Below are 14,427 nucleotides of genomic sequence, written 5' to 3'. Positions count from 1 at the left end.
TGTATTATATTTAGGTTATTCATGTATTATTATTCCGTAAATCACTGTCATCGGCATAACTAGGCATATTATAGCGACATATTAAATAACGTCTTTACCAGATTATTAGGAAATATATTTAAACCTGATTATTAATTAAAATTGTTTAAATAAAAAAATAGAAGAAATAACGTAAAAATGGCGTTATTGAATCAGTTTGGCAAAAATTAACTAAGTTCCTTATTCATAAGGTTTTTCGTCAACGATAAGTTAATCCGAATCATGTAGTCAATTTCAGTTATAACATGAATTAGTTTGCAAACAAGTATTAGGACATGATGAATTAAAACAAAGTTAGTTAATGTTAAATTGTTTAAATTTTTAGAAATATGATTTAGTACTCAAGTTTTTTATTTTTATTTCTTTCAATTTTCAGTATTTGTAAATAATTAGTTTCAATAAGATAGTCTTACTAACAATTTGAATTTTAATCCAACTATGGGATAATTAGTTTTTTTTATTTTTTACTTTTCGATAATTCCATGTTGTATCTATGATTATAATTTTATTACTTTCTGCTAATATTTGTTTTTCTCTTCTATTTAATATGTCATTTTCAAGAATGTAGATATTGATTTTATATTTATAAAAAATTTTAGTAATAATAAAAGGTAGTCATTAAAGGATATTATTAAAGGATTTCGCGAAAAATAAATAGATGTAAATAATACAAATGTATAGGATTCTCCAATCTCATTTATTTATTTAATTATTTTTAAAAAAATTACTTAGAATTTGGGATGGATTGTTTAGTGAATTTCACTTCCTTCCCAAAAGATAATGACGCGTTAGACTCTTTAGGCGTGATTTAATTAATTTTACCTTCTTAAACTCGGATGCGCATTTCATGCGACCCAAATCTAAATCCTAAAACATCAAATAAAATATGTTTCGTATTGTGGGTGCATTTCATGTGACACAATCCAAAGATATGTTTTAAGCGATGTTCACATTCCTAAAAAATAATAATTATAATAATAAAGCGGTAAATGATAAAATTTGCACATGGTTCATAATTGTATTAAAAATCAGATAAATAAGCCGAATATAATAGTTGAGCGACCGTGCTAGAACCACGGAACTCGGGAATGCCTAACACCTTCTCCCGGGTTAACAGAATTCCTTATCCGGATTTCTGGTACGCAGACTGTAATATAGAGTCATTCTTTTCCTCGATTCGGGATTAAAATTGGTGACTTGGGACACCCTAAATCTCCCAAGTGGCGACTCTGAAATAATTAAACCAATCCCGTTTCGACTGTCCTTTAATTGGAAAAACTCCCTACGCACCTCGCGGTGCCGGAAAAAGGAGGTGTGACAGCTCTGGCGACTCCGCTGGGGACTCTTAACCCAGAACCAGTGGTTCAGGGTTAGAAATTCGAGCTCATATAAATTGTTATATTTGGTTTTATCTGATTTTTACATGTTTGAGCCTAATGTGCTAAATGCTGCTTTTACCGCTTTGATATTACATGAACTGTGTATAAACTGTGCCGAAACCCATCTCCTCTCTGAGTCTTCTAAATCATGAAGAAGGGTGTACTTCGTACGACTTCTTTTCTGTATAGTGTAAAATCCCAATTTAGAACGAGGTTCGGACAAGTTGCTAAGCCGGTGAAGCTTCTGTATTCCCGGTACGCTACCCCCCTCGGCTCGAGCTGTCCGCTCGGGTAAGCTAGGTCTAGAACAAACACCCAGGTTCTGAACCTAGTATAACAAAACCACATGTCGGATCCCTAGTAGGAACGTTTGTTTGCATCACGTGCATCTGACTTTGGAGGCTCAACACAGGGGTTGGGTCTGTCTAGGACAGGTGCACCAAAAATGAAAATGACCATCCTGATGCATCTTATTTGTTTTATGTGCATTTATTCGCTCGGTCTTGCATGTTGACCGGCTTCTGAGTCTCGGGAGTGTAAAAAATAAAATAAAATAAAAATAGCAAGTGAAAAGTTATTTGATTAATTTAGAAAAATCAGTGTCCAAGTACTGTCGAAGTGCTGCCGAATTTTTTTTTTTTAAAAAAAACATATATATTTTTACTTTTAGAATTGTTGGTTTGCCTAGAAGCAGAAAGTGTGTAGGAATAAGTCTTTTATTTTAATTTGCTTTATTTAAAAAAAATGAAAAAGGAAAATAGTTTTTTTTTTTTGATATAAAAGAAAAAGGAAAAATTTGTTTGTTTTCAAAAAAATTAGTTAGTTTATAGCCTGAACTACGCGGGTATGATTCTCACCGGATGTGAGATCAGAGGCAAACCTCTTTGGTTTCGGCTCACCATATTCAAAAAAAAAAAATCCAAAAATATTTAACATTACTCACTTCTTTAGAAAGTTTTTCTTTTAGACCTCAAATTTTTTTTAAAAAAAAATATATTTCCTTTTAATCTCAAAAGCCCAATTATTTGTTTAAAAGATATTCAAAATAAAATTCAAAAATATTTTTTTCTGTAGTATTTCTTTCATAAATTCAGAATATTGGTTCAAAAATATTTTCTTTCTCCTTAAAAGTTTTTTTTCAAGAAAAAAAAATTATTAAAATCCAAAAAATATTTCTTTAGAATATAGATAGTTTTTAAGTCAAATAAAAGTTTTTCCTTCTTTAATCACTATAATAAATGTGCAGGATGAGCACAAGTCAAAATGAACCATTCTCAGTGTGTAGCGAGGTCCCTTCGCAACTCCACATGTGGTGGAATGATATGGGAAAGGATAGTATAAAGATAGTGGAAAGAGTTTTGGGAGGTTTTGTCGATCTGTTGAATATCAAGCCAAGGACAGATATCATCGAGGCTCTAATACCGTTCTGGGACCCAACACGCAACGTGTTTCGTTTTGCTGACTTTGAACTTTCACCTACACTAGAGGAAGTCGCCGGATATGCGGGGTTGAATGGGAAACTAAGAGGGCAGTATTTACTTTCACCAAGACCAGTATCTCCGCACGCGTTCTTGGATTTGCTAAGCATTAGTCGGAAGGTACAGAATGATGATTTGTCGAAGGGATGTTGTACTCTCCAATTCTTGTATCAACGGTACGGAATTCCTCAGGGTTTGGAAGAACCAAACCTCGGATTAATTCACACTGGGAACAGAATCAAGTGGGAAGCAAGACGTACTTTGGCATTTATCACAGCATTTCTGGGAGTTGTGGTCTGTCCCCGCAAAGATAAAAAAATAGAGATAGGCCTTGTAGGGATGGCCGATGTTGCAATCAAAAGAACCGACAGTACTGTGGTTCCTTTGATTTTGTCTGAAATCTACCGAGCTTTAACTATATGCCGAGAAGGAGGCAAGTTCTTTCAGGGATGCAATCTGTTACTCCAGCTGTGGATGCAAGAACACCTCCATCACCGAGTGGGATACATGAACCACGGGTTGACTGAGAGAAACTGCATTAGCGGCTTTGAGAAACGAATGACAGGCGTCATATTTCCCGAAGGCGTCGAAGCATGGCTTGCACAATTGAGGTCAACAACAGCCGACCAAGTTGAATGGGCATTTGGGTGGTTGAATGATACTGAGGTAATATACATGGCGGCCGAGGAATGTCATGTTCTTTTGATGGGACTTCGTAGCATCCAACCATATGCTCCTCATCGGGTACTGCGCCAACTAGGAAGATTTCAGGTAATTCCCACTGATGAGGATCTAAGCAAGCACGCCATTGAGTTGAGTCCAGGAGTCGTGTTCCCCGAAGGAAAAATTAGAAAGCTGTGGCACGAATGTAGATTCCTTGAACCCAAGACTATGGTTCGAGAGCTGGCTAAGGGTGAGGTAGACCCAAAATACGATGTTTGGTTCGGGAAAAGGTTCCAGATTCGTCAGAGGCCTGCCAAAAGAGCTCACGTCCAACAATTTACGGATGATTCGCAGGAACAGTGGGGCTGGTTAGGGAGAGAGGAAGGCTACCGGGTTGAAATCGGGAAGCTGAAGCGACAAATTGAAAGGCTTATGTTTGAAAACAACGTTCAAGTAGCCTCAGAGCAGGGTGAGAAGAACAAATTAGCCAAAGAAAACCAGGCACTGAAAGCCCGAATTCGCCGAGTCAGTAAGAGTGATAGCGACCGACAGAAACGTCGATCTGATGAAAGGTTGATAGCGGAATTGAGAAATCAAGTCAGCCAAAGCCGAGAAGACTTGGAGAGATCCCAGGCTTGTATAACAAGAATGCGGGTCAGGTGGGCTACAGTTACAACATCACGGAGAGAGCACCTATGGCAAGTAAAAAGGGACTACGAAATGAGTGTTGCGACATTGAGAGAGATAAACTCCATTCTCAATAATCGGGTCCTCAAACAAGCCCAGGATGCTAGAACATATAGAGAACACTGCCATGAGTCGATAGCCCGGATGGAAGAACAAATGGAGAGGTTCCAAGAGCAGCTCATTGACAATACTCGAATATTGGGACTAAAGAATCAACGGATAGAACAGCTGTGCATAGAGAGGGATAGAATCAGGGGTAGGATCAATGATATAGGGCGCTATATCACCACAAAGTGCCTAACATGTGAAGAGATGCCTCGTGATGTCCTATTTGCCTCAATCATGGGTTATGTCCATCAGATCATGGAGGAACTAAAAAGCTTGCAAAGAAGCCTGGCCCCCAAGCCCGCGGAAAGGCCGAATGATGCCTCGCGGGCACCAAAATTCAAAGCTTTAATGTATCCCTAGTTCAATCTTGCACTTGTTTGTTTTTCGAGTCTGTTGTCTACCTATATGTTTTTTTTTCTTTTTTTCAAAATAAAAAAATAAATATATATATATATAAATATATATATAGTCTGTATTTTTGTTTTTTTTGTGATGGCTTGTAATAGCATTATTTTGAGTAATAAAAAAAAATATTTGGTCTTATGGCACGAACTATGCTTGGTCTGATTCGTGCGGGGTCACGATACGTAGGCAATCTCTATAAGATTCGACCGTAATTAAAAGAAAAAAAAAGAAAAAGAAAAAAAAAAAGAGGAAGAATATATATTTGTCAGAGCAAAAATAAGCCGGGATGATGCATGCGGTCAGAGCAAAAGCATGTTAGAAATGATTAACTGCCTAGGAGCATTGAATCCCCCTAACGTGCAATTACAATATCTGTTAAGACTCTAACACTGACAAGTTTGTTGTTTTTCCAATCAATATCAGTTAGTTGTTAGAGCGTACTGGCACCGTACCATTATCAGACAAGATCAAAAGGTCCTATACCAGAAAGCATGACTGGGTCAGACAACAGCGTTGAGTCAGAAAAAACGGCCAATCAGATGCTGAAAGAAGCCCTGGAGAAAATGGAAAAAATGAGGCTAGAAATGAATGAAATGCAGATAGCCTTAGCTAGAGCCCAGAAGGGGCAAGAATTACCCGTTACTCCTACCCTCCAACCAACACACACGCTGGAATACCCCTCTCCCGGTCCTTCAACAAGTTTCCCAAGCCATCACTATTATCAGGGAAGAGAGGCTTATGATTCCCAAGCTCCACCACCCACTCAAAACCCTCCTCCACCAAATGTTCCCGTCTTTGTGGCACCTCCCCCAGCCCCATTGCACAGATCATCTAGTGATCCACTGTTTCAGGCTCACGATACACAATACTACCCCCCTGAACTCACATTCAAAGCACCCGAGCCACATACCTATAATCCCCACTTTGAGGTCCCTGCGGAGATTGAAAAGCCGGCTAAGAGCCCAGATCAGGACGAGGTGATGCGGAAATTTAAAAGCCTGGAGCAATCCTTCAGGAACATACACGGGTTAGGTAACCAAGTCAGCGTGGCTTACAAGGATCTATGCCCTTTCCCTGACGTTCAATTACCAGCAGGGTTCAAAATGCCCAAGTTCGATTTATACGAAGGGCATGGTGATCCTATGGCACATCTACGAGGTTTTTGTAGCAAAATGAGGGGAGCAGGGGGCAAAGATGAGCTATTAATAGCTTACTTTGGCCAGAGTTTGAGCGGGTCGGCGTTAGAGTGGTATACAAGACAAGATCCGAGCAGGTGGTACACCTGGGATGACTTGGCACAAGCTTTCGCAGGACATTTCCAATACAACCTTGAGATAGTCCCAGACCGTCTCACATTGTTAAAGCTCGAGAAGAAACCCGGAGAGAGCTTCCGGGAATTTGGGTTCCGATGGAGAGAACAGGCAGCCAGAGTTGATCCTCCAATGAGAGAAGGAGAAATGGTGGATTACTTCTTACAAACTCTCGAGCCAACTTACTTTGGTCACTTGGTGACGTCAGTTGGCAAATCATTTAATGAAGTTGTGAAAATGGGAGGTATGATAGAAGAGGGACTTAAGTCCAATAAGATCCTGAGTTATTCGGCAATTAAGGCAACAACTCAGGCCATTCAGAGCGGCACGGGAGGTGCGCTAGGGAAGAAAAGGAGAGAGGAGGTCACGACATTAGAGGCCGACAATTGGTCCAGATCTAGAGGTCCTTCCCCTCATTACCAACCCAGACCCCATCGTCTAAACTACCCACACATTCCAAATTACCCTCCACAACCCTACTACCAACCACAAGAACAACATTTCACCGTCCATCAAGCCCAGACATACACCCAACCTCCGGTTCGCCCACAATGGCGCGCGCCGGTTCCCCACAGTACATACCCACCTCCACATAACACATACCCACCACCACAAAACACCTATCCACCACCAAGAGCCTACAGGAACCCTCCAGGGATGGGTTTCAGGGGAAATCCGGCCGCCAGAAATGAAAGATTGCAGAGGCAAAGAACTTTTACTGAGTTGGGGGAAACTTATATTGCCTTGTTCCACAAATTGAGGCAGTTGGGTTTATTAAATCCTGTTGAGCCTAGATTACCAAATCCCTTACCCCAAAATATGGATCACTCGGTAAGATGTGAATATTGTTCGGGAGCTCCCAGACATGATAACGAGAAATGTTGGAGGCTGAAACATGCAATACAAGATCTTATTGATACCAACAAGATCGAGGTATAGGCACCGGAGGCACCCAACATTAACCAGAACCCATTGCCAAAGCACCCTGAAGCCCACATGATCGAGCTTGTGCACGAAGGAGGGGAGCCGAAGAAACCCCCACAGACAGTGATGATGATCCGTGCCACTCCAAAAGAAAAATCGATCAATGAGGAAGCAGGGGTACAGTTGAAGGGGGAAGATGTCAAGCCAGTGGTGATATTGGGGAAGAATCCATCTGCCGCTACAAGGAAACCAGAACCAGCCAAGTTGGTAATAACGGGAGCATCATCTGCACCCGTGGTTGTTGTGAAAGGGGTCTGCAGGGAACCGGTCATCATAAAACCAGTAGTCCAAACACCAATGATTGATAGCAAGGCTGTGCCTTGGAAGTATGAGAAGGCAGTGGTGATGTACAAGGGACAACAAGTGGAGGAGAATAGTTGTGAGGCGCAGGGACTGACTCGATCAGGACGGTGTTTTGCTCCGGCGGAGTTGAGAAGACCCAATCCCGCTGCAATAAAGAAACCTGTGTCAGAAGAAGAAGCTGAGGATTTCTTAAAGAAGATGAAAGTGCAGGATTACTCCGTGGTCGAACAGTTGAAGAAAACACCGGCCCAGATCTCACTGCTATCATTATTAATCCATTCGGATGAACATCGTCGGGCCCTGATGAAGATACTGAATGAAGCTCATGTGCCCAATGAGATTTCTGTAAATCACCTGGAAACGATTGCCAACAAAATTTTCGAGGTGAACAGGGTAACATTTTCAGATGATGATCTGCCAGTGGAGGGCACGGAGCATAATAAAGCTCTCTACCTAACTGTCAAATGTGAAGATTCGGCAGTTACTCGGGCATTAGTGGATAACGGCTCAAGTGCCAATATTTGTCCATTATCCACCCTGAACCAATTGAAGATCGACCACGGAAGAATCCAAAAGAATAGCATTTGCGTCCGAGGATTTGACGGAAATGGAACAGCCACCGTGGGGGATATTGTACTTGAGTTGACCATCGGTCCAGTCCAGTTTACCATGGAATTCCAGGTATTAGATGCTACGGTATCTTATAACTTTCTGTTGGGACGACCGTGGATCCATGCAGCCAAAGCGGTGCCATCCACCTTGCATCATATGGTCAAGTTCGAGTGGGATAGACAAGAGGTCGTGTTGCACGGCGAGGACACTGCGTGCATCGTAGGAGGCGCCATTGTACCCTTCATAGAGACCAATGATGACAAAGGTCCCTGGGTCTACCAGATTTTTGATGCAGTGTCGGCAAACAAGATCCCCGAGGGTGAAATCATTCAGCATCCTAGGATAGCTTCCGCAACGGTTATGATGGTTTCAGAAATGCTGGGTAATGGGTTTATGCCAGGAAAAGGCTTGGGAGTTGAACTTCAGGGAATTGTTCAACCTGTTTCCTTGCCCAAGAATTTGGAGACCTTTGGGTTGGGGTTCAAACCGACTGCGGCAGATGTAAAACGAGCGCGGAAAATGAAGAAGAAAGTTTGGTTTCTTCCCAAACCTGTGCCACGTCTCTCAAGATCTTTTGTTAGAGCAAGCGCCAAGGGGTCACCAGTCCCGAAAGTTCTCGGGCCATTGATTGGGATTGACGGGGATCTGAATCAGAGCTTCGAAAGATTGTTCACTGATGTCAATATGGTAGAAGTCGGAGAGAGTTCCAGCGGAACAGACATACAGTTTATGGGGCCTGAGGCCAAAACCAACAATTGGACGGTTACTCCTCTTCCTACTCGGGGAGAGTCCTGGTAGTAGGCTTTGATTTTTGCTTTCTCATTTTTCGGATTATTCAGGGTGTAATCCAAATCTTATTTTATCTTGTAAAAGTGTGAACCCTGTTATCCCGCATTTTAATAAAAATTCTTTTCTTGTCTCATTTTAATTTTGTTTTATTCTTTTCTCTTTCCGAACAGTTCTCTTTTTACTGGTTCTAATGACATGGCATGCACGATGGATCTTCGACCTAGTCTAATAAATCAATCTGACTCTGATTTAATGATACAAGAGATCGATTATGACGACGAGTCTGAATATGATGAGGATAAAGCCTTCGAAGAAATAAACCGAGAACTATGCCAATTTGAAGAGAAACCCAAGCCTAATCTGAATGACACCGAGGCTGTAAATCTAGGGGATGCGGATAATGTCCGAGAAACCAAAATCAGCATTCACATTGAGCCTGGCATCAGGGAAGAATTAATCAAAGCACTCATTGAGTTTAAAGATATTTTTGCATGGTCGTATGACGACATGCCGGGTTTAAGCACCAAGCTAGTGGTTCACAAATTGCCCATTGACCCGGCATGCCTTCCCGTCAAGCAGAAACTGAGGAAGTTCAAGACAGATATGAGTGTGAAGATTAAAGAAGAAGTAACCAAGCAGCTGCAAGCAAAGGTTATTCGGGTCTCTCGATATCCTGATTGGTTGGCTAATGTGGTGCCAGTACCAAAGAAAGATGGGAAGATCAGGGTATGCGTCGACTACCGTAATCTGAACAGGGCAAGCCCAAAGTATAACTTTCCATTGCCCAATATCCATATCTTGATCGACAATTGCGCCGGGCGAGAAATCGGCTCCTTTGTCGATTGCTACGCTGGGTATCATCAGATTTTGATGGATGAAGAAGATGCGGAGAAAACAGCTTTCATTACGCCATAGGGGACTTATTGTTATCGGGTAATGCCATTCGGTTTGAAGAACGCTGGGGCAACGTACATGAGAGCAATGACTACTGTGTTCCATGATATGATACACAAAGAGATCGAAGTGTACGTAGATGATGTGATCATCAAATCCAAGCGTCAGGAAGACCACGTAGCAGACCTTAGGAAGTTTTTCCAAAGACTTCGAAGGTACGACATTAAGCTCAACCCAGCCAAATGTGCATTTGGTGTTCCATCTGGAAAGCTGTTAGGATTTATCGTTAGTCGGCGAGGCATTGAGTTGGATCCGTCAAAGATCAAATCCATCCAGGAATTGCCGCCACCGAGGAACAAAACAGAAGTAATGAGTCTGTTGGGAAGGTTGAACTATATCAGCAGATTCATCGCTCAGCTCACAACAACTTGTGAACCCATCTTTCGATTGCTGAGGAAAGATGCCGCGATAGAATGGACGGCAGAATGTCAGGAGGCATTTGACCAGATCAAAGGTTATTTATCCAATCCACCTGTATTGGTTCCACCTGAGTCGGGGAGGCCATTAATCCTTTATCTAACGGTCCTGGATCATTCGTTTGGTTGCGTGTTGGGTCAACACGACATCACAGGAAGAAAAGAGCAAGCCATCTATTATCTCAGCAAGAAGTTTACAGTCTATGAGAATAAGTACACTCAACTTGAGAAGACATGTTGTGCTCTAACTTGGGTAGCACAGAAGTTTAAGCATTATCTGTCGTCACATACTACTTACCTTATTTCACGTCTGGATCCATTAAAGTATATTTTCCAGAAGCCTATGCCCACAGGAAGATTGGCAAAATGGCAGATATTACTCACAGAGTTCGACATTGTCTATGTGACGAGGACGGCCATGAAAGCTCAAGCATTGGCCGATCACTTGGCTGAGAATCCTATTGATGAAGAATATGAGCCTTTGAGGACGTATTTTCCTGATGAAGAAGTGATACATATAGAGGAGTTAGAACTGAATGAGGAGCCAGGGTGGAAGCTTTTCTTTGACGGGGCTGCTAATGCAAAAGGAGTTGGAGTAGGAGCAGTACTTATTTCAGAAACAGGACATCACTATCCTGTTACAGCTCAACTACGTTTCTATTGTACTAACAACATGGCTGAATATGAGGCATGTATTTTGGGCCTACGATTGGTTGCAGACATGGATGTTCAGGACGTCTTGGTCTTGGGAGACTCGGACCTCCTAGTACATCAGATCCAGGGTGAATGGGAAACACGGGATTTGAAGCTTATACCATATCGACAATGTTTGCACGATCTGAGCAAGCGATTTCGATCAGTGGAGTTCAGACACATCCCGAGAGTTCACAATGAGGTTGCCGATGCTTTGGCCACTTTAGCATCGATGTTGCACCATCCAGACAAAATTCATGTTGACCCATTGTATATTCAGGTTCGTGATCAGCATGCCTACTGCAACATAATAGAAGAAGAAATGGATGGCGAGCCATGGTTTTATGATATCAAGGAATACCTCAGGATGGGGATATACCCGGAGCAAGCAACCGGAGATCAAAAGAGAGCCATTCGACGACTGGCAAATGGATTTTTCCTCAGTGGAGGAATGTTGTACAAAAGAACCCCAGATCTGGGATTGCTGAGATGTATTGATGCAGGTCAAGCCACGATAGTGATGACAGAGGTACATGCTGGAGTCTGTGGGCCCCATATGAGCGGATATGTGTTGGCAAAGAAGATTCTGAGAGCGGGATATTATTGGCTCACTATGGAGCATGATTGTATCAGTTTTGTACGAAAATGCCATCAGTGTCAGATACACGGAGATCTGATTCATTCTCCACCAATGGAATTGCACACAATGTCCGCACCATGGCCATTTGTAGCATGGGGCATGGATGTCATTGGGCCTATCGAGCTGGCAGCTTCGAACGGTCACAGGTTCATTCTGGTAGCCATCGATTATTTCACTAAGTGGGTTGAAGCCAAAACTTTTAAGTCTGTAACCAAGAAGGCAGTGGTGGATTTCGTCCATTCCCATATCATTTGTAGATTTGGGATCCCAAATATAATAATCACGGACAATGGTGCTAATCTTAACAGCAACTTGATGAGAGAAGTATGTGAACAGTTTAAGATTACACACCGTAATTCCACCCCGTATCGGCCCAAGGCGAATGGAGCAGTTGAGGCAGCCAACAAAAATATAAAGAAGATATTGAGGAAAATGATTGAAGGATCCAGACAATGGCATGAAAAGCTACCATTTGCGTTGTTAGGATACCGCACTACTGTTCGTACTTCAATAGGTGCGACTCCTTATTTGTTGGTATACGGAACCGAAGCAGTAATACCAGCGGAAGTTGAAATTCCTTCCCTTCGAATTATCGCTGAGGCCGGGATTGACGATGATGAATGGGTCAAAACCCGACTAGAGCAGCTGAGTTTAATGGATGAAAAAAGATTGGCAGCAGTATGTCATGGCCAGTTGTATCAAAAGAGAATGGCAAGAGCATACAATAAGAAGGTGCGCCCCAGAAAATTTGAAGTAGGGCAACAAGTATTGAAACGGATCCTCCCACATCAGATTGAGGCAAAAGGCAAGTTCGCCCCGAATTGGCAAGGGCCGTATATTGTGACCAGAGTATTATCCAATGGCGCTTTACGTCTGACGGATGTTGAAGGAAGATGCGTCGACATGGCTATCAATTCTGATGCAGTCAAAAGATATTATGTGTAATTTCTTTTGTTGCTTATTTGTTTGTTTGTACTTAGTGCTTATCGGATAATGAAATGACGGAGGCAATTCTTTCTTCTATCCAAACACTTTTAACCTTTGCTTTACCCCTTTGAGCCATACTTATCTTTTTATACCCCTCTCTTGGAATCATTAATGAAAAAATGTATGAAAAAAAAACTTTTTGAAGGTCGCAAGAAAACAAAGGAGTCAGTGAACTACGTTCGACCTGATTCCTCAAAGAGGATACGTAGGCGCCTCACGGCTCGGTAATAAAAAAAAAGAAAAAAAAATCAAAAGAAAAATCCCCAAGTAAGAAAACTGGGGCAGAAATTATGTTTCTAAATTTTGAAAAAAAAGAGTTTGATTCCAAGAGTTGTAATACTTTACCCATCAAAGTTATTTTGAATTTTATATCCTTTTCTTCTAAAACATATATTGATATCCAAAAAAGACCTCCCGATCAGTATCCGAGAGGTGTTAAGATAGGCAAATGAAAACCAAGAATAAAACATCGGTCCCTGACTGAATGAGGATCATGAATTGAAAGAATTTATAGCCAAAAGAATTCCCGGCAGAGATAAATCTTATCGGCAACACTCCAATCCCAAGCTGAGAAAATAAGATGAGAGAGTCTTATCGGCGAAAACCTTCATAGGCGCCATAAGGCGACGTAAGCTGAGAAATACAAAATGAGAGAGTCTTATCGGTGAAAACCTTCACACGCACCATAAGGCGAAGGGAGTTGTGAGAAATGAGAGAGCCTTGTTAGTGAAAACCCCGCGAAGGGCACTATAAGGCGACAAGATAGATTGACGGAAAAGATCCGTATTTTGCGAAGAATTGGGCACCTATTTATCCCCAGCAAGTGAAGACATCAGAAAGTTTGATCGACACAAATAGACTGGGTTGATTAATCCGGAATGCACAACATGATCATTGGAATCGGTTGTATCACCCAGATAAGTTCATTTTTTTTGTTCAGAAAGATTTTCTCATTTTTCTATCTTTTCATTTCGTTGTTTAAAAGAATTTTTCTAGAAATTTATGTTTTAAGGAAGGTCTTTCAGAGCTTACTACCAGTTGCCAAAATGGTACAACATAAAAAGTGAAAAGGGCAGGCAAGAGACAAGGCAATAAGGCAAAAGACGTTGGTTGCTAGGCCGAATAATACTGTCCTAAAATGGCAAGGAAAGTACGGGGAAGAGCCGGGAAAAAAAAAAAACATGTTGAGGAAATTGTAAGCCAAGTTCCAAGACGATCCCCAGAGTACTCCGACCGAATATCGACCAAGCTACGAGGTGGTTGGACAACACAGAAGGGGAAGGGAAGAAAGGAAAATTCATCTTCGGCAAAATAACCTCCAGAAATTTTTGAGATACAAAATGGTGAAGGGATAAATGGAAAAACCATCCCCAGCAGAATGTTATCCCCAGCAAATAACATCATCCCCAACAAGTTTTGAGAACGCCGAACAAGAATAAGGGAAAGGGAACAATCATCCCCATCAGGAGTGACATGACCATTCGCCATATTTCAAAAAAAAAAAAAAAAAAAAAAACTAACTAAATTTTCTTTGATTTGAACAGGAAAATAAAGTGTTGATGATGGCCTAAAGATACGCCATAAGAAAGATCGCCAGAATTGGGGCATAAAATTTTCTGCCACAAGTGGAAATTTTCTCGGAGAATCGAGGAAACAAATTCAAATTATTCTTTACCAATTAGGCGCCCACCAGTATAATGCGGGAATACATTTCTGTCTTTTCATTTCATGTTCTAGGCGCCCACCAGTATAATGCGGGAATACATTTCTGTCTTTTCATTTCATGTTCTAGGTCACCCACCAGTATAATGCGGGTATGCATTTATGTTTTCATTTCATGCTCTAGGTCACCCACCAGTATAATGCGGGTATGCATTTATGTTTTCATTTCATGTTCTAGGTCGCCCACCAGTAAAATGCGGGAATATATTTAAGTTCTAGGTCGCCCACCAGTATAATGCGGGAATATATTTAAGTTCT

Source organism: Nicotiana tabacum, chromosome 10, assembly GCF_000715075.1.
Source record: "Nicotiana tabacum cultivar K326 chromosome 10, ASM71507v2, whole genome shotgun sequence".
NCBI lineage: Eukaryota > Viridiplantae > Streptophyta > Magnoliopsida > Solanales > Solanaceae > Nicotiana > Nicotiana tabacum.
Note: the sequence above shows the minus strand (reverse complement) of the source record.